Source organism: Rhea americana, unplaced genomic scaffold, assembly GCF_003343005.1.
Source record: "Rhea americana isolate MKP2758 unplaced genomic scaffold, rheAme1 scaffold_93, whole genome shotgun sequence".
Taxonomy (NCBI): domain Eukaryota; kingdom Metazoa; phylum Chordata; class Aves; order Rheiformes; family Rheidae; genus Rhea; species Rhea americana.
Window position 1 is genome coordinate 2,700,658 of NW_028187122.1, and position 21,718 is coordinate 2,722,375.

Genomic DNA, 21,718 nt, shown 5'->3' on the forward strand with positions numbered 1-21,718 from the left:
ACACACCATAACATATAAAAATTCCAATTGCTGGACTCAGTTGCTGGACCAAAACCAGGGAACACTCTGCCCAGCTCTCAGATCACTCTTGGTAAAGATTTTTGAAAGGGTCTCTCTGATGGGCCCTTTTGCAGCTGCAGGTGTAAGGAAGGAGGATAAGAAGAAAGCAAGGTAAGACGAGCAACTGCAGAAGTAAAAAATTTGCTCTATGCCATTCTGTGATTCTTGAGCATCCAAGAAAACTCAGATCCACTGCAAACTGATCCTGATGTGAACCAGTTACTCTCTTAAAATACTTTCCTGGCTCCTCCTCCTCACTTCTGAGTTTACCCAGTTACTTGCTCTGAAAAAAAGAGTGTAATTGCTCCAAAGAGCTCTTTAAAAATGAAACTGGTCATTTCTATTGCACATAGTGGAAAAACAAACATCCAAATAAGTAGGAGAAAGTTGGAATGAAGCAATGGTTCTAATGAATTGGAGACTTGGATTATTAAACTGTACAATGAAAGAACAACATTTCTGAAAAAACAGCTTTGAAATACACAGTTGAAGTTTGTATGCGGAATTAGCTACAATTCCATGCACTTGCTGTGCTCTGGCAAAAACTTCATCACAGAAGTATGAACTTATATGGTAAATCAATAAAATTAAAAGTTTAGTCACAACACAGGTCATTGTTTCATGCAGCATTTACTCAAAAATATTAAGTTCATTTATAATTAAAACACTTTATAATTAAATAAAGACATCCAATCTGTCAGTAAACATCGCCTTTCTAGCCAAATTCAGTAAAGGTTAGCCTTTCCTGTATTTACATAATGGTCTGTTCACTTAGCATTATTGTTACAGGCTTGCCTGAAACTATTAACACTATAAATCACTCTCTACTTAAAAATAATGCTATTGGTCTTGAATACACTCAGGGTTCTTGCCACGACACTATCACCAAGGAGCAACTCTCTACCCACAGAAAACAAACTTCCAAAGCGGATCTGCAAGGATTACAAGAAAATTAATACAAAGCTTTGCATCACCAAATATAATTAAATAACATTGCACACAGCTTTGTAATCAAATAACACAACARGTTGCCTTACATATGTCAGAAAAAGTGGTGTGCTGCATCTATGTTTTACCAAGAACACAACAGATAGGAGTAAGCATGATAATAATTCAAGCTACATGCCAGAAGCTGAAACAGTAAGTCTTAAACATAATGTTCTACATGTCAGTGGCCCTGGAATTTCCTTAAGAAACAGAATAAGGAAATAAAACTCTGACAAAATATGCTTTTGTAATTATATTTAGATTAGACATATAGGGGAAGACATATAAAGGCATCAGCTGTATCATCTGCAGCTGTAAGAATCTTAAATGGAATTCTGTTAAGGTCAAAAGCTTTTGACATTACTGAATAGGACAAAATGGGACAGGCTAATAATTTTATTCTTAAATGTGTGATATTGGTACTTACGGTGTTTTAGTTTGCCTCAAGACTTACCCTTGCCCATTCTGAGGGCTGCTGATGCCATCTGCAGAGTCCTTATGTCCATCAGGTAACTTTCTTCAAGGGTAGAGGATATTCTACAGGAAGCAAAAACACATAAGCAATATTTAACTAAGATTAAGCATAGGAAAGAAAGGTTTTCAGAAAGTTAGTGCTAATAAAAGTAAGTACTTATAGAAGGGATACATCACTAGGACATCTGCCATGGCATAACTAAGGAACAGTTTACAGTCCAGGATGATTTTCTGGTAAGCTATTCTCTGCATAGACAATTATTTTGAATTAAATTGTTCCTCCACAAGCAAGAAAAAAAACTCACTACACCTTTTCCTTTCAAATGAACATATTAACAAAGCATTATTTGCACTTCATTTCATAAAAACACTCGAATAGCCTTTTGAATAGCTCCAAAAGCAGAAAAGATAATTTTATGGAGGTAGGGTACTTAGAACATCTGTTATATTTCTCTCAAAGCAAAGAATAACATTCCAAAAAAGTAAAGACAGGAACCAATCTGTATGACACAGGGTCAATGCAATCATAATATAAATCAATACTATTGTCCCGTCTTTTATCTCCAGCTTAACATATCTCTAAACCTGCCTCATGTGAATTACTTCAACATATTCATGAAAAAGAAAAAGATTACTACATCATTGTACTGCATGTTTTTTCCCACCAGTTGCAGATGTAACTCCCATACTCCAACCCACCCAGTTTCCATTGCACATTTGGCCCARACCTAAGGCCAGGGTCTAGGTCCTCAATGTTATTTGGTTCATTACTGTTATGTCCAACTGATGAAAGAGTCAGCCTCTGAATCCTAGCTGAAAGGCAACAGACATCACATCCACTAAGAGGCCACAGCAGAACCGGCTCCTAGTTGCAGAAATGCTTCTCCATTATCTTAAGGGGAAGCGAAGAGGGGAGCTTAAAGCACGCTTGGCTTAAACAAATGTGCTTGCTCCCACGTGGGAAAAGAGAAGAGCTCTTAAATAGTAGAACAACAGTGCTGGATATTAATTGCCATAGTTTCCATTGTTCACTAGCCACACTATACTGGAGGGAGCTTAAAATACACTGAAACCACTGTCACATTGCTCTCACACACTGTTCATAGTTGTTTTCGAGCATGGAATGAGGAGGCCAAAAGAGGTACCAGAAGAAGGATCATAAAGATTAATTATTTGAACGATCCACATTGCAGTCCACAAGCTCTGACCAGACAGAAAGTCTCATTAGTGGTAAAAACATGTCCAAAGCTTGACTTAAAGCAATTATTTCACAGAAAAAACTTGTGTATATTTTACGAGAAATGGAGCTAAAAGACAAGCTCCCATTAAAGTCGATGGGAATTTTAACATGATTCCAATCGAAACAGAAAGTGGCCTTCTCAAGACCATTTTAAGGCAGCTCATGTGGCATATCTAACAAATAACTAAATTTCAGAAGTCTCAAGAAATGCTTCAAATTGTGTGCTAGGGCTAACTGAGGCCCTTCTACAAGGGCAGACAGCTTAATTTCCCTCAGGAAGAACTTTACAAGCCTGAGCACTTAGCTGTCTTCCAGAGAACATCTTTGCTTCTCCTTGCAGGAAACTGAAACATTTCCAATCTACTTACATCCCTCGTTGTTTGTGGATTCCCTGGAATTAGAGCTCTTCACAAATACCTGCTTCACTCAAAAATACTTTCTTCCGTGAAGGAAATRCTAATATATTACTAATGGCACAAGTTTTGACATAGTAAATGCAACATTTTCCAACTAATTCTTGAAAGCAAGTCAGAAAGATGCAGAGTTAAAAGGGYACATTCCTAGAGAGGACATGCTTGGCCACAAATTGTACAGATGTCAGCTGAAGAAATGAATAGGCCAGGTTTCACAATAAAGTCTGCATTCTACTCTTCCTCCTGAAAGCACATAGTCAATCTCAGATCAAAAGGAGTAGTTCCTCTTCAGCTTATTACTGGCATTCTAAACATCAGAGAATGACTTGGCAGAGTGATTCTGATATTTAACAAGAGATAAATCAAGTGTTTACATGTACTGCATATTAAGCAGTCTAGTTGACATTACATATAATGGTACATTCATCATTTGGCTGAACACAGCTCTGAAGGTATGTTCTCAAAACACACTTGCTTCACCTTTTGTAGAGTTTCTTCCTGCTTCGCTGTCTCTGCACCTCCTTGAACACACTTCTGTGCTAACTCTGTCTCTGCTGGTGGAAGAGGCCCATGTGTCAGACACTTAAGGGACTGAAAGTGTCAAGGTTAAAAAGCATATAGATACAGATGTCTGTTCTGGGTTTCTCTGCCCAAGTTAGAGCTGGTTTCGATGAGGCCAGGAATCCATGAAGCCTTGAAGACAAGTTTGTTTGAATCTTGTCAGCAGTCCAGATCTGAAGCATGAATCAAAGCTAGAGCTAACTCTCTCCTTTCCTCTGAAGCTAGAGCGTCTCCTGTCCTTCATCGCTTTCTTTTGGCCTAAGCAAATATCCTGAAAGGTGATAAAATTTTCCTTATGAATCACAAGAAAAGAAGAAGATTCATATTCACATCATCCCATGCCCTTCTTTGAAATATTGCAGTGTTTGATAAAGTGGCTAGATTCAAGAAAAGGTGTCCTTACAGATCCAGGACTTGAAGCCAAGATTTAGTCACTTTGGTAATTGGCCACTTGAGGTGTTTGTTCTTACAAGGGCTACTGAGAATATTAAACGACATAATCTGACCTCCTATGTACTACAGACCATTACATTGAACCCAGATTGGTGCTGAACAAGAATTAAAAAAGCCCTCAGTAACAGAAGAGAACCACTGAGATATGTACCATGTGATCCTAAGAACTAACTATACTGCTCTTCAACCTCTTCTTCAATTCTGTTCCCAGACCTGCCCTTTCTCCCTTGCCTCCCCCTACACTATGGTCACTGCTTATTGGGATGGTGCTAGTAGTAGACAGTGATGTAGGCAAGGCAGGTTTGTGGGTTTTGGTAGGTAGCTACAGGGGAATCCCAAGGCACAATGAGGCTGATGGAGAGCAAAGAGGGGGAAAAAAGGACAAAATAAAACAAACAAAAAAAAAACCCCAAGATAACATTGTCTTCACTCAAAATTGATGCTACTATTAGCTCTTTGTCTCCTTCTCCTCAGAGCCCCCCTAAAAAGCCACTAACCTCTCTCAGCTACCTTTTTATTTCACCTAAGAACCCACTTCCCTACTCCCAGCTTTCTTTCTCCCTTTCCTCTTCTTCTGACTCTTTATTGCTACTGTTAAAAAAAATGAATTTGGAAGCCTCAAGCATTCTCTGTGTAGAAAAATTCAGTTTGTCCTATCCTACTAAAATAATCTTTGGCTGGCTCTGTCAACCAGGAGTTTCCCAACATATGAAGACCTAATTAATGTGAGATTTGAAAGTCAAGTATTGTCTATACTGACATTTTGCAAAACAGATCTAAAAATACTAACATAAGTTGTTATTATATTTCCCCAGCTGAGATATTCCCTGATTTCCCATAATTATAGATAAGGTTCATGCAAAGAAGATATAATTAGAACAATTAAAGTGTTTGTTGGACTATTCACTTGGTTGGACTAAAATTGCTGTAAGTAAGAGGTTTGTGTTTTCTGAAAATTACAAGCATCAATTCTTCTACCAGGAATGACATCAACATTATACTTTTATGTACTAATATCAGGTCAGCTTTATATTGGAAAATAGCTTCTGCAATGCAGAAGGAAAAGACACCGTTGGACAGTCTATTTCCTAGTAAAGTCACCAAAGATCGATACTTACTTCAATCATAGCTGATCCTCCTGTAGAAATAAATCTACAGACAGAAGTAGGGTTCTATTTAATCTGCACAGAAATGAATTTGTGCTTCGTTGTACAAACTAGTAAAAAACATTTTGCAGGTAAGTTTGTTAGTATACTTGTACTCTCCCTTATATAATTAATGACCTCCTTTATTTTTCATCAAAGGATCAAATTATTCAAGGACAGAATGAATTTGAAATTAGAGACAGCCTGTACCATATTACATCTAGCCACACTGAGTCTCAATTTTTGTTCAAATTATTCTTGAAAATCCTCAACCTGACTGAAAATTCCTGGGATTCCCACTTCAATATCAGAAATGCTATTTGACCAATGTGGAAGTAGAAATCTCTCTTAGATGTTCATCCCAGAGTCTTAACTATGGAGCACAGATCACAAGGTAAATCTCAGTACCAATGATCATTTACATAGATTAGGAAAATACTCTTATAATGAAGGAATGATATCAGCTCCAACACACTGACAATCTTTTCCTTCCCTCCCATACAGGTATATAGCTAGTGAATTAGTCTGCCACCTTCAGCTGAAAAAATACTCCTGCTACCCATATCCTATAAATATCTATGGCCTTCATTTATGAAGCAGATTGAAGTTCATTTCAATCTGCATTTTAAAGGCTAATCATAGTTATCTTGCATGTTATCTGGACACTCCGAAAATCTTGCAGAGCCAAGGACAACAAATCAACAAAAACAGAGTCATGTTAGGTGTAAGCAATTAAAAAAAGGAGTAATCAGCTATCATCCCCCTCCAAAACCCTATCCTTACACCTAAGTACAGCTGTCTCCACAATGCTTGAAACATTGCAGAGAGCAATGACTCTCATTCCTGTATCTGGAGGCACCATGGTTTTCAACATTTAATGCAGTTCTCCAGGCCGTTTGTCTGAAGTCTAATTCTAAGCCAAAACCACACCCTGATTTCAAGCACATGATTAGCTCCTCAGCACCACCTCAAATTAAACATAGTCTTTAACAGTCTTAGGAGCTCTCTCTTGCTGTAACTCTGTAAACATTTCATGATGAAATAGCAAACTCCTTTCTAGACTCTGCTTTCTCAAATTAGTCTAATTCTAGCCCCAAAAACTCGAGGTAGCCTTAAGCACTGTACTGGTACCTCAGTCAACTGCACAAACGCTATGAACCATTTTGTTTCAGAGAACCATTTTCCTTTTTTCTTCACAGATGCTACGGAAACCAATAATAAACTTTGCTCTTCCAGCCCTATTTTCTCAAACATTGGCCCTTAACTCAGCTTTATTTATATTGCAAACACTTCAACAGGGCCCAGAAATAAGGATTAGGCATTTGATCCCAGCCTTTTCTCTGTTCTGACAGCATATAGCAGTAAGACATCCTCTCCAGGTTTCTTGGATTTTCTCTCTAATCCCAATCCTAATTTACCTACCTCTATAACCAGAGAGATAGGTAAATTACGTACCTCAATCATTACCAGACCTAAATATATTTTAAAGGAGACAATCAGCCCTTAGTTTCTGCAGTTACCACAAGTAAATCTTCCTCACCATTTTAGGTTGCCTCAAACACTATGACTAGTCTCAAGCATCACACTGTCCTTAGGTCTAATACAGGTATCCCAGCTGGCCACTGAACTCAGTGAAAACCATGGTACAAGTTCTTATTCTCTTTACAGGTTGTAGATGATTCCTCACCATCTTTCTTTAACACTTGCTCCTCGTAATAGCAGACGAGACTGGAGGAAGAGAAGTTATACCAGTATCAACCGGACAGGGTCATCTAGTGACACATAAGTAATGACAGAAGACCCAACTTTGAAGGATGCATTTAGAGAGATAAGAGATGGTACAGGAATGGGGCTAGCCCATATGAAATGTCAATGTTAATTTTAGTCAAATGATATCAATACAGTGAGTGCCCTGTTCATGGAAAGATGGAGAAATACTATTCTTAACTTGTATGACAGTAATTTCACTTCCTCATCAAGGTCCACATTGCTGATTACATTTTCCCATTACATTCTCTGAGCCAAGTTTTTGTACTGCACTTTAAAAAAAACGACTGAATGCAAGAAAAGACGTTAAGAAACTTCCTGTCATATCATTAATGAAAAAATGCTCATTTCTGAGAGATTTTTCTAAAGGAAGTTTGCATTACTTTTTATTCCTTCACCCATCACATCCAGGGCAGCAAAACTTATTTGCTAAATCTCTCCCAAAAGGGCTGATGTTTTTCATCACCAGCAAGTTAGTTCTCAATAATTTAGTAATCTTTTAATCAGACCGTGGAATCCTTCCTATATATGATCTAGAAATGTCTCAGAGATATCATTGGTTGTTATATTTCTGTACACTAATACTTTGACTTATCTATAATTCCAGACCTAAAAACAAAGCCTCCAAGTAGCCTTTCTGGGACAATTGAAACCAACAAATAATTTAATAAAAACATAAAGAGTTTCAACCAAAGATGACAATCAGCAAGAATATTCTGAAGATTAAAAAAAAACAGTTAAAAGAGTCCCAAAATTAAACAAAAAGGTAAGCAAATGGTTGATTTCCAGGATTTTATATTATTTTATGTTGGTATCCAAGTGAACAGTTACTCTGAAGCAATGTTTATTTCTATGCCTGTAGGAAAATGTTGCAGATTGACCCCAAATTAAATATTTTGGGCTATTAGATTAAAATATAGTACCTCACACAATGGATTTTTCATTAGGCAATTTGTTATGGATGAAAAAGCAAATTTAAGGTATGTTGTTTTCCAACAACACTGGCTAGTCCAGCAAAAGATAGTAATTCCCACTACAAACTCTGTTGTGCATATACTTACGACAGTTAAAATAACTTTGAAGTCTACTTGACTTCCTTCCTTTCTTCCTTGCTAAAATCAGTGGTTCATGTCTGAATCCGTCACCTTCATCCTTTCCTGTGACCAATAGTGAAAGCAATTTTTTTTTCCAAATCTCATACATTAATTCTTCTCTTTCATTTTTGTTTTGAGACCAAAGTTTGCATTCTGTTGTTAGGATTCGGGATTAAATCAGTTAGTCTAAGTCAAACTGTTCAAGAAGCTTCAAAGGTAATGTGAACACCTTTCAGCACTTTATTCTGGTACTTCTATATCCAGTCACAGTTTAAATCATGTGAGCAATTTTTTCATGAGAATATAAGAGAGAATTTGGGGAGTATTTGCAAAGCCTGATGAGGCCAGCCTTACAAGGTTGCCGCCATAGGCTGATTCAAAGCAAGAGCTTGTAGGTGTCCTGAAGTATCCCCAGTAGAAACCTTCTCCCCACTGGTTATGAAAGGAATAATAGGGGTTGGTCTCCCAGGTGGAAAAATCAGTGAGTTGCCTCCTAAAGCTGAATTTCTATGAAAGCAACAGACAAAAAAGCTTTTTTTCATATCCTGAAGGCTGTGACTGAACCTGGCAGAAGCATATAAGGCTATGAAGATGATCAGAGGACTGGAGCATCTCCCTCATGAGGAAATCCTGCGAGAGCCAGGCCTCTTTAGCCTGGAGAAGAGAAGACTGAGAGTGGATCTTACAAATACCTACAAATACCTTTAGGAAGGGTGTCAAGGGATGGGGCTGAACTCTTTTCAGTGGTGCCATGCGACAGGACATGAGGCAATGGGTACAAAGTGAACCACAGGAAGTTCCATCTGAACATGGGGAAAAACTTCTTTACTGTGAGAGTGACAGAGCACTGGAAAAGGTTGCCCACAGAGGTTGTGGAGTCTCTTTCTCTGGAGATATTCAAAACSCATCTGGATGCAACCTTGTCTAACATGCTTTAGGTGACCCTGCTTCAGCAGGGGCGTTGGACTAGATGATCTCCAGAGGTCCCTTCCAACCTCAGCCATTCTGTGATTCTGTGATATCTGAGGAGAAGTCCATCTTGTATATGGAACAGTTGAACACAGAAAGTTTTATCTGTTGCTCCCAAACAAATTGACAAATGCTACTTATATGTACTTACATTCACAAATACAAAGTTTGATTAATGACCTAAGGAATAAATCCCACTAATTTGCATGCAAAAGAATTATCCAGCACTGCACAAACAAATGATTGCAAAAATACAACTTGAAGTCATACTTTGGTTTTACAGGCTAGGACTCCAAGAAATGTAGTTTGATGAAAAGCTTTCCTAAGGGAATATTTCTTGTTACTTAAGGAATTGTTTATCTACTGTGTGAACTGTTTTCAAAAGTATCAAATGAAATTTGCTCAAAGTAGAATAGTATCACATAAAGGCAATTATATGGAAGTCTACAACATGGAAAAATACACTGCCACTGAGAGAAATACTCAAGCTAGTTTTCAACCTCCCAGCTGCAGAACTAGGAGCAGGAGAGGYTTTTTAGGTATGAATGTCATAAAAGCTCAATGTTACCAGGTATTTCTAAGGCTATTAAAGCCAGATGGCCACACAATAGAACTTTTCTTTCCCTCTTCTTTGTTAGAGCCACAGAACTTTCRTTTGATCTCTCCCTTTTTACCTATTCCATTTGCTCCAGTCATTTCCTCTGAATATGTCCCCTACCTTGTTTCACGCATAGTCACATCACTTTCAGTTTCCTCTTAGATCTATTCTGGACTTTCCCACTCTGACTCCAAGATGTCTTTATACTCCTGCATGAGCAAAGTCCTTTCCTGAGCTTCCTGAGCTTTCCTGAGCTGCCTTTCACCTCTAAATTCATTGAGCATACTCTGTGTTGTCACTGACAGAAGCAGTTTCTTCTCTTACCATTCTACCTCTTTCCAATTCTAGCGCTCAAATTAAGCAGCTCCCAGACTATATGCAACCCAATAGCCAATACATAATTCTTATTCTTCTTGAATATTAGCTCTTTTCCAAGCTCTGTCCATGATCCCTCTCACTTCTTCCTTTATACCTATCCCTAGTAAATGATAAGATTTACAAACTCGATTACCATCTCTAGTCTGACAGCTTAGATCTATCACTCAACATCAGACCCTTTTGCCCAAACCAGAACCTTCTCCTGTATCTTAAGCATCCTCTAGATGTCAAGATGTCATCTTAAGCCCAGAAAAATCTAAATAGGGCTCATAACTCCCTTCCAAACATCTGCCATCCTTTTCCTCCCTCACTATGGATAAGCTGCATCACTATCAGTAAAACTTCAGGACATCGTTTCTGGCACTAGCTTGTCTGGGTCCTCATGTTGAGACTGTGCTTGAATTTTGCCAATTCTTTTTGTACAGCACCACGAAGTTTTCTCCTTCCTTAAACATTTATACTTCTAAGATGCACTCCTTCAGGCAGTTACTGCAACATCTTTCTCCTTAGCAAGAACTCTCTTGACCATACACAGCCAATATGCTGTTTCAAAGTTCATTTCTTTCCTCTGTTTGACTTTGTCAACGCTCTTTGCATCCTTCCTTTTTTTGTAGCACCTCAAACAGAATACTGACTTTCACCTTTAAAACCTTTCATAATACATTCGGTTTGTATTTGCTGTCTCTCATATAATAGCAAGAGGTTGTATTTCAACTCTGAGTGGCTACTGCTGCTTGCTTACTGTATTTTTAAACATCTGCCTTTGTTTCCATACTCATTTTGTACTTGAAACTTGGAGGAGCTCCTATTAATATTTAAAAAATTAAAACTACTAATGTCTTCTGAATATCTGCTTTAAAATCTTCTTTTGTTATGATACTTAAGAATCTTGAAAATAATTTGGCATAAAGAGATCACAGTCCCTCTTGGTAATTGTTCCTATCCTATTGTCTCTGTGTGCACAGAGGTCTTCTAGACACTTCTAGGTCTTTTATACTTAAACTGTAACCTTCGTGAGACAGGGATTATCTTTTTGTCTGTACTAATACACCACAGTCGAAACATCCACTTCCCCTGTAACTACAAACATTTTTTTTTTTCTTCAGTTCAAGTTAAGAAACTTGTTAGCCTACCATGGCTAAGAAGTTGGATGCAATGCAGAAGTAAGACTCAGAATGAGAGCATATGCAAAAGAGTTAGTTACTCCTCCGGGACAGTAAAAATCCTGTAGGAGTCATTCTGCCGGGGTATGATGAATCTGTTTTGTAATTCTTCATTTTTCGAGAAAGGAATTACTGATTACAGAATTGAAGGAGCAGCAGATTTGTATGGAACATAAGTAACTTTGGCACTGGAAAGGACGATATTCTCCAAAATAAAGAGCATTCAGGAGCTTTATATTAATTGCAGACTCTGATATCTGTTATTTTATATGCATCTGAAATCTGGTATCAGGGTGAGGAGAACTATATCTTAAATGAAAACAGGATTTGGTCTGCATTTTTTTTAGCTGTGACTTTACTTTTGAGAGACTGGTTTCAGCAACTACATCACTGCAAATCTGTTCTGGAAATTTTAAAATTATATCTGCATTAATTTTATTTTTTCAAAACCTCAAAGACAAAAGAAATAATGAAGAGTTAAGTTCATCCACTAAGGGGAAATTTTCTAAAAAGATAATTTCAAGATAGGAAATCAGTGTGTATGACAGACTTGTTATAACAATTTTAGTATCATGAAGCTGCTATGGTATGTCTTCAGTACTAACACAATACTGTAGGAAAAGAATATAGCACAGAACTCCTAGAACTATTTGTACTCTTGAAAAAAACAAAAACACAAAAAATTGCTTCCTTAAATAAATATGTTTTCAAAAGGTAAAATCATCTGATATGCATCCGGTCAAAAATGCTAAAAATGGGGGGAGAAAAACAGTATCTTTTACATTTTTGTATTTATATGTAACAGAGGATGAAAAAGAAAACAAGGAAAGCCTCTGGAAATGCTGGGGCCCCTTGAAGGCTGAGAAGCAGCACAATTATACCAGTCACTTTTGCTCAAGGCTGCCTCTTTGGACAACACATTGCTTGTGTAGAAGGCAGATTAAGGTTTCTATCACGAGATGCATGAAGTACAGTTTCCCTCAGGTATTCTTCCAAATTCTCTTCCTTCATGCTTCTCTTCCATCCCCCAAGCTGCTCTTTTCAGGCCTAATTAGCCAACAGTGTCTTCTCTCAGTTTTTCCTCAGGCTTCCCTCTCTGCTTACACTAACTCAAAACCCAGTACTCTGCTCTCCTCTGACAGTACTTGACTTTCTGGTTCCATCCTCTGTTGGCCTGCAAGGGTCTGACTCCAGTTTGGGCATCTGGTTATAAATGGGTAACTGAAGTTTCCCCTTTTCTTTCATATCAAACATAAACACAAGCATCCTTCACTTATCCCAACCATCCCTGCAGGATGAGAAGGTGAAAATACTAGCATGAAGTTTAATCTAATGAAGTGAAAAGTTTGAAAAAACTTGTTACCATGTGATACTTTATTTCATCAAGGCAATCTGTAGTCATGCTAGGCAGACATATGATCTTGGGTTATTTCAGAGGAGTCTCCAACTTTCAACGACCTATGAGCAATGGTATCAAATAAATAGCAAGTGCAGATCACTTCATACTTCCCTTTTCCTGACAATCTGGCATATTTTTGTGGCTGTGAATGTTAGAGAAAATACAGACTGTGGACCAATCATTTTTATTAGGTTCTTCATTGACATTGGATTTTCATATAACACATAACAGGATACAAAACATATTCATCTAGCTAAAAGTCCATGTACTGAGCTTTCAAACAGCAGTTGTAAATGCCTTTGTTAAGTTCAAAGCTGACTCTTGCCATGTTAATTCACACTGCTTTGAAAGAAAAAGCATCTCATATGGAAAGTAGTGACTGCCATTTTCAGCCTTTCAGCGAAGCACATCCCATTCACAGATCTCATCACTCTGCTGGCTTTAACAAGCGGAAGCATGGCTTGGAAGGGCCTGTCTCCACCCCAAGGCATGATCATTTTAGACAACTTACAAGAAAACCCTGAGAGCCTATGGCTAATCTTCCCCACAAAATGGATGAGAATGTTGCCTTGAAGAAGCAGGCATAAAATGACCTGGAGTGAACCAGGACAGAGTAGCAACAGAGAATAGTTTTGTCTTTTCCATCGAAGTTAAGACCCTGCACTGCATCATCATGCTTTAATCATTAGGGATAACTGCTTGTTTGCATTCCTTTACTTGTCTTATTAATGGTCCACTCTATGCCATAAACAACTGACTAGGACCACAAAGACATTGAGATACACCAAATACTACTGACTACTCTGAGGTGAACTCTTCTCCTGTCTCTCCCATCTGCATGGCAATTCAGGACAATACAAGTTAAGATTAAAATATACACAGGTCAAAAATAAAGCCCAAGTCATTGCATGCGATTCACTCAAACTTGGATACTAAAGAACTGCATTGATCTTGRGATTACAAGCTTCCTGAGCTACTGTGCTTTCCAAGAGCTGTTTAACTTACTACACACATAGCAGTGAAGGCCTTTTGGCTGCTTGTGTGAGACTATAGAGTTCACTCCCACACATTAGAAAAGGTCACAGATCTTAAAAGAGCACTGTCCTCAGAGCAGATTCAGTTCTGACTCTGCTCTCCCATAAACCAAGAACCTACTAAAAGTAAAATAAAGAGAAAAGATTTAGCTCAGTTACAAAACTTACTTTCCTCAATGCAGGATAAGGAAACAGAACGTTTTAATTACCAAGACAGCTCATTTCCTATGTTATTCTTTGCAGGCTGCTCTGATGCCAAAGTGCAAACACAAATAGAACAGAATTCTGCTTAAGAAAATCAGAGAGCAGGTCACGAAATTCCATTCATGAAATAACCATTTCTTGCTGTTTCATATTGCATACTCTATCTGCAAGGTAGATCAGAGGAATTTTAGAAGTGAATTTACTTCTACTGGGAAATTCTTGTTAAAAAACTCCTACCGCTTGTGCATCAAAAACCATAGCAGGAAATGTAACATAAAAGAAGCACAGTCAGTAAGTTCTAGTCACTGCAAAACCAAAAGCAAAGAAACAGGTTAAATGTAGTTTTATGTACTATACCTCCCAAAGTTTCCCACATCAGGTTTCATCAGCTTATGGTCATATTTTCCTTTAAAATAAATTTTCTTCTTTCACTGTAAAACAAGCTACATTGTCATCAGAGGAAACTAGCTAGACAGAGGAAATAATTCTCTATAGCCAAGCTCATACCAAAAATCAAACTAAAAAAAAAATACAGTGATAGTTTGGCTCTGTAAATGCTCCCATTTAGTTTATAATAAAAATAGGTAAAGTTTCATTGTTCTTTGTGATTGCCAAGTTGATAAAGACTAGATTCTTTACTTGGGAATTTCCCAATTTCTATGGCAAATAGCCTTAACTACCACCAGCTGTGTGTGAATTGTTTGGATCTGAGTATTATATGTGCCTAAACATATACTTAACCTCTATCATTGTGAGCTGCTTCTCATTTATATTTTTAATTTTGTACCTTTGTATTTCTGTGAATTGTTCTGCATGGAGCGTGAACCCTCACAAAAAATCTGATCTGTAGTGTAATAACCATTGTTTTGTGCTTTGCACTTACTGGGGCTACTTCATCATCATTAAGTGGCTGGCAAAAATTATACACAGAGTCTAATTCTGATCAGTAGAAAAACTTCTGACTGTGAAATCAGATTCAGACTCAAAATGTTAAATTAATATGGATACGAACATTCACTTCAGAGTGGGCTTTGAAGAGATCCAGCAGCAACTAGAGAGGACCTGTGTATCTCTTCCTACTGTCTACCACAAAATGGCAGGCGAGAGGAACCTCCAGTGCGACTGGCTAAGGAGTGCTCTTATCATTGTCCTGATGAACAGGGTCTACAGCACATGGTTTTTTGAAAAAAATTTGTCATCTTTCCTTGTATTGTGTGGACTAATCCATGTGTCAACCAGCGATGGAAGCTACCTCCTACAGCTGCTGAATRGAGGACCATGAGGAATGGATTGTTAGGCACCTGTGTGCCAGACTGGGGGAAAAAATGTTTCAGTTCACCTATTGGTGAGCTGACATTTTTGGCTGTATTGCTTTAGCATTCATGTGTACTGCTAGTATGTCAGTTGATTTTCTGATGATGCCCGCATATATATTGATGGCCAAATTCTCCCACGGGGCATAGGACAGATCTTCTCATATAGCGAAGCTTGTGAACTTCAATGTAAATTTCCCAGCAGTTCAGGCCTCTGCTTGAATTTCCTTCTGTCAGAACTTCAGAAGGTTTTAATCTGACAAAAATAAACAAATAAACAAATAAAATAAAGGGGAGTAGGAATCAATTATAAAGTGAAAAAAATCTGCCAAGACTACCAGACCTGCAGGGAGCTGAGGTCTGTACAGCCACCCTCAGGTCAGCAAAGACCATAATGCTCCATTAACTCTCCATCGAAACAGCACTGCCTGGTGCCCTGGGGGAATGTTTGTTAATAGTTTTAATAAAGCTGCAGCCTCTGCTTTTAGCTACAACATGAAATATGTCTCATTACTTCTCCAATTTTACCAAACCAAAGCTTATTAAAATAAAGCACTGGTGTTCTAAAATATTGAAGTATTAATTTAAAAATATTTAATAGAATTAAAAAAAACTTTCAAATGAAAATTGAGGAGTCCAATATTTCTTTCTAAGATATGTGATAGAAATGATGCTGGTATTCTAATACATGAGGCACAGACAACCTGTTAAATGCAAGAGAACTCTGTTCAAGTTTGCTACAGAACAGACATATTTTATGGTTAAAGTATTTTGATCTGTGGGAAGCTATAATCTTTTGAATAATGCATCTAATAAAGACACACTCTTGCTAAGGAGAAGCTAAGCGCTGGTAGAAGAACAGAGAAAGCATTACCGCATCATTCAGCGCTGATTCCTCTTCATGTTAATTGGTATCTGAAGAACTACAAATAATCACCCAAGMTACATTTTAGCATTCTAACCATTTTCACTGTTTATGTTTGTCCAGATCAAACATAAGGAAATAAAACTTGATAAAAATCAACACTTTAAAATCTATCTCCTTTTTCTTTAGTCTTGTAAGTGGTATGTCAGAGGYATAAACAAACATCACATCTCCTTTTTTAGAATTTTGACATTATACTAAAGTACATTTAATTCTGCTTTTGTTTAGTTTTGGGGATCAGATGTTCTACTGTATTTCAGAACTCTATCTTATGACTTCCACTGCTTTCTTCATACTCAGACTCCATGATCTCTCTGTTTATTTCTTCTCCATCCTTTTTTTTACTTTCCTCAGGGAATTTCTTTAATCCTCAGGGATTTAAAAAAAAAAACAAATCAAAACAAATAAACAAAAAAAATTTGTAATTCACCCATCAGCCCAATCTGCTAACTCCATGTTGTCATTTTCTACATACCTATGACTTGGTATTCTTACTACATCTTTTTTTTCAACAGATCTGACCCTTCATGTCTTCCCTCCATCCTTTTCTCCTTTCCCTTTACGTGCACCTCCATAGCTGGCTTCTATCCATTACTTCTAAGTGTTATCTGCCTTCATAATTTTACCAGACAATTCAGAAAGATGAGAAGTTTGTCTACAAATTGTAATCTGCATAAAACTGAATATAAAACTGAAACAAAAAACTGTACATAAAACTGAAAAGGGAGTTACTGTATACGTAAAAGTGAAATGAATTAAAGGGCAAACTCATAATAAAAATTTCTAAGAACGTGCCATGTTAGAATGCCAATGACAATGGTAGTGGTAATGCAGACCATGGACAAGACTTTTCAATGAGCTAAACAAAATTCTTGTACAATTTGTAAGAGCTGCAAAATGATCATTTACTTTCACCTAGTCATGTCAACCTTTTAATTTAAATCAATCCCTTATTTTCTTCCTACCTACTTCTCAGAACTAGTAACCACTTCCCCAACTGAACTTATGTGAACACTACAACTCATCAGACACGTTAGATACCATAGAAAGATTTTTGCATCTGCACTATAAACTGACAGCCTCAGTAAACTAATTAATGTATTTCTACTTTTGACTAAARGGGGAAGAAACCCTCACTAAAGAGCTCACCAAATGGCTGTTTTAGGCTCAAAAAACAATGAAAGGGCTATTGCGAAAGGAATAATGAAGTTCAGATGTCTGTCATGAGTTCCCAAAAGGCCAAAATGAGTATTACTGTATTTAMATCCTCAAGACAACTTTTAATTCATCTACCCTCTTGTCTCTTCACTTGACTTTATGCCATCTGCCTGCCCAAAACCAGAGGAAAAGACTTGAGAACTGCCTTCTCTGTAAGTTTTCAGACTTAAGCCATAGCTAAATCTCAACAGTTCTTTCTGCCTAAAACATTTCCTATCCAGCCAGTGAGCCAAAAACCTTAATCACATTCTCACCATGTCAAGTATTGCAACATCATTTCCTCCAGAGTTATAAAGCACAATTTTGTCCTGCTTCAATCTGTCCATAGAGACCAGCTGCAAAGATCAGCTCTTAGCTTTTGTCCTGTGCATCCTTTCCTCTGCATCTCTTCACTGTTGACTCCTATGTATACCACATGAAATTGAAGCCCTTTTTCTTCCCTTTTAAAGCCTCTCCCATCCTACCTATCTATTCATCCGTAAGGAAAGATTAGGTTCCATTTGCAGTCAGACAGTTCACCATCATTGCTCTCCTCAAAACAGCATCTTGCTGCAGAAACTCATACTTGCGAGCAGCTCACATTAAACAGGGGCAAAAGCACTCTGCTAACCTTTTTCAGACCTTTCCTGTCAGACCTTTGTTGTAATAGACTGACTAGCATGCTGATCAAGACTGCTTCACTGTCTCTTCCCACCTCCTCCTTCTCCTCTTCCAGTCCACTGCTTGGACCAATCTTATCTCATGCTTTACACTTTGAGCAGAAGTTGCACTTGGGGGGAGAGGAAAGGAGGGAAAGGAAGGATGTTGCAGGTATCATATGTTTATACAGTTTTAGGCACAATCTTAGAATCATAGAACAGAGGTCTTCATCCAAAAGGACAATTCCTAGACACTATGACAATAAACAAACAAACCCAGCATGCCCAGCAGAGACAGACTGCTCTGTCCAGGCTGAGAGAGTAAACCCATCTCCAGACTAGTGCAGGTTTCATATGTAATTGTCAGCTACTGTCACTTCAGCATGGTTCCCCTTAAAGAGGCCATCCTTGGTCATGGAGTGTGCAGTCCTGCACAGCTTTCAGAGCCCTGTTCCCACAGCCACAGAGAAGGAGCCAAAGTTGTGACAAATCTCCTAGAGTAGCTTTWCGTTGCGCCTGTGACTTGGAATAGACTCCAGCACACTGACTCACTTCGCCTACTGGCAGGGCTGCTTCCTGTCTGAAATGGTATGAAGAGCTCCAGGCTTCTGCAGTTAAGAGAAGCCCACTGTGTGCAGGCCCATGAAGTGATTTTGTTTTCCGATAAACACTCTCCCAGTTCTGATGACTATACTCCCAGCCTCACACACTTTCTGCTGACAGACTGCACACCTGGTTCAAAAGATCAGTGGATGTGCAGCAGCCTCTGGGGGAAGGTTGACAGACACAGCAGACTTCAACTCCGTCACAGAAAAGGAGGAAGGATTGTACCACTGCATCACATGGCAGCGGGAGCAGAGAGAAGGGGGAYAGGATTCCTGTCAATTCCTTGTGAGGTATTGCCAGACATTTCTGTAACTCAGTGAATTGTGAAAAACATTACTGAGGATGGAAAAATGTTCATCTACCTGCTAGCAAAAAGTAATGCAAAAGTCTCTGCACTTGGAAGTGGGCAAAGGGTTCTTGGGGTGCTTGGATTCATTGCTCCTTTTCCAACTGTGAAGGCAAATACTGGTAAGGATGAGAAATACTGTGAGGGCAGCAGAGAACTGGAGAAAATTCAGAAGCAGTCCATCACCCCCAGGGAACAACAGTGCCTGGAACAGACCAGCATTAAACTGGCCAGTTTAGGAACATCTAGAGATACAGGAAACAACATAATGCTGGAGGTTGGCAGACACCTCTGGAGATTACCTAGTCCAACCTCCTGCTCACAGGCTAGCTTCATACAGCACCCATATACCTCAGGGAAGATTTGTTTCTCTGCTGACCTCAGATGGCTGGTAGGTTTCAAGGCATGAGTTGAAGTCTAATGTTTGTAGCAATGGAAACAGGAGGTGGCTTAAACCAGACTCAACCTAGCACATGAATGTCATTCTTAGACTCTAGACTTTGTAACACATGATGTTTATACTGCCTTAATCAAAGAGATTCAGGACATCTCCACCACATACACCCATTTGTTCCTCCACCCTTCTGCTTTCCCTGCTTCTTCTGCCACGTCAGTGTTATCCACCAGCCTCTTCATCGGCATGCAAGAATGAAAGGACACACAGCTAAGTGTCATACACACAATGAAGACATTGTGTCCCAGACTTCTTCAGTATCTGTGTCCCCCAGGAGTGGGGCAGGAGGAGGAGGAGGGGGAAGGCATCAAAAACCTTTAGTATGAGAAGCATTTGAATTGACATTCAAGTACAAACAGCTTTGCTCTATTAGACTTTCTGCCACCAGAACTGATTACATCAGTCAGGAATTGAATACGCCTGACCTAGATTTTCAGAAGCCTATAAAGACAACAGTTGTCACAATCCACTTCCACAGATATTTAGAATTTGCTGTTATATTTGTTGGGGGGGGGAAAGTATGGCTTGAGAGATAGATTTTGGGTAAGTACACAGTGATCTGCTTAGGGAGTAGGAACAGTCAGATTTTACTTTACCAAAAGCCTGGGGAATATATATCTTGTATCACTGTTTGAGAATCGGCAGGAATGATGCAAGCAGATTGGTCAAAAATAGTTAATTTCCTGGTCTGCCACTGTGCTAGGTTCTTAGCCAGTGTAAACTGATGCTTGGACAATAATTCATCTTGCATTTATTATCAGAAATTACCTTTTCATTGTGGGTATTTCTAAGCTAAACTCAAAAGCAGAGTGTGCTGGGAGTCTTACTGGAATCTTTTTTAATATCATTTCCTTTGGGAATTTAATTGGCAGATTTGGGCTTTATGCTAGATACTATTAAAGATCTGCTGTTCTTTTACAGCAATTTRTGTAGGAATACATTGGCGAAGAGCCAAAAAAGTCATTTTTTTTTCATAATGTCCAGACTCAAATGTATCAAAAGTTTTCTCAAAGAGCAATTAGTCAGAGTTCTATGGTGGCAAGGAAATTATCATCATCAGTTGACAGCATAAGAGAGATTACGATGCCGATCTATTTTCTTTGACAATTTTTAGCATCCCTTTTTAAACTGTTAATATACAAGAGGAATGTTTTCAATTAAACTGAGTTGATAGGGAACACATCCAATCTCTACTAAGAGAGGAAATGTTGTCATGAGCACTCAAAAATTATTGACTGTCACAGCCTCCTTTCTTGAGGGTGGCCATGTCATAAGGGACACATTAGCCTAAGCAATTTAGCAGTAAGTGACTGTAACTGTCGATTACAAGCCTCCTTCCCAACCTCACCTGTTATCCAGCCACATATGTCAAGCCAGCCTCCTCCTCCAAAAATCACATTTTACAACTTTACTATTCAAACCTCCTTTCCTTCTGCATGCTGCTCAGTTCCACATGTAGTTCATTTCCCTAAGCTCCACATGTCCCACRCATCAGCTCTCTTCTAATCATATTAGGCTGTCAGAATTTTGTTTCCCCCCATCCTCAAGGAAAACAGCAGCATCTTCTACAAAGTTACTAAATCTTCACTCACAGGAACAAGTTGTGTTAGAAAGTAAAAGGCACTGGCACCAGGTTATGCTCTCTTGCTTTAGTCTTACATTCAAAACTTCTTTAAAAGTTGAGGAGTATCATCAGAAATCTCAGCTCTGATTCAGACCACACTTTCAGCAAAATACTGCTGTGAACACTAACTTTAAGTTCTTTGCAATACAAGCCATCCTCCCCGCTTCATCCCATTTGCAACATATTGATGCTCTACCTCTTTGTTAATCCCATTCTGCCTACCACAACACTGGGAGTTTTTTGCTCAGTTACAACTTGTATGACTCGTTGTGTATAACTTGCACATTATACAGTTAGAGATTACACTGGCCTTCAAAAAAGTACAGATTTCAACAGAAGACTAAACTCRGATAAACCTTAGTGACCTCTTGAATAAAGAAGTAAAGATTAGTTTCAGTTCTGTATCATATGTGATATTTTCTATGGGTTCTAACACCTATAGTTATGACTTCTGTCAAGTTAGAAGACATGTGATCAGAACAGACTAAGCAAGTAGGAATTACATTGCTTTACATACTGTAAAATAACTTTCGGGTTTAAAAAGCCACAGAGATCAGAGTAAGAAATCACAATTTCTGTAAAAAAAAATCATTAGGGATGATTTGGCTGTAAAATGCATCCAAATCAGATGCTTTTAGGAATGGCCTGGACATCA

At 38.3% G+C, this 21,718-nt stretch overlaps 1 protein-coding gene across 1 annotated transcript in view; it reads right to left on the bottom strand.

The window, feature by feature from the left end:
• The window catches only part of LIPA (lipase A, lysosomal acid type), a 126,543-nt gene that overhangs the window by 61,725 nt on the left and 43,100 nt on the right, over positions 1 to 21,718 (bottom strand). The window contains exon 9 of the transcript XR_014898196.1: positions 1,502 to 1,584. The gene's annotated coding sequence lies outside the window, so the exon portion shown is untranslated. The remainder of the gene's footprint in view (positions 1 to 1,501; positions 1,585 to 21,718) is intronic.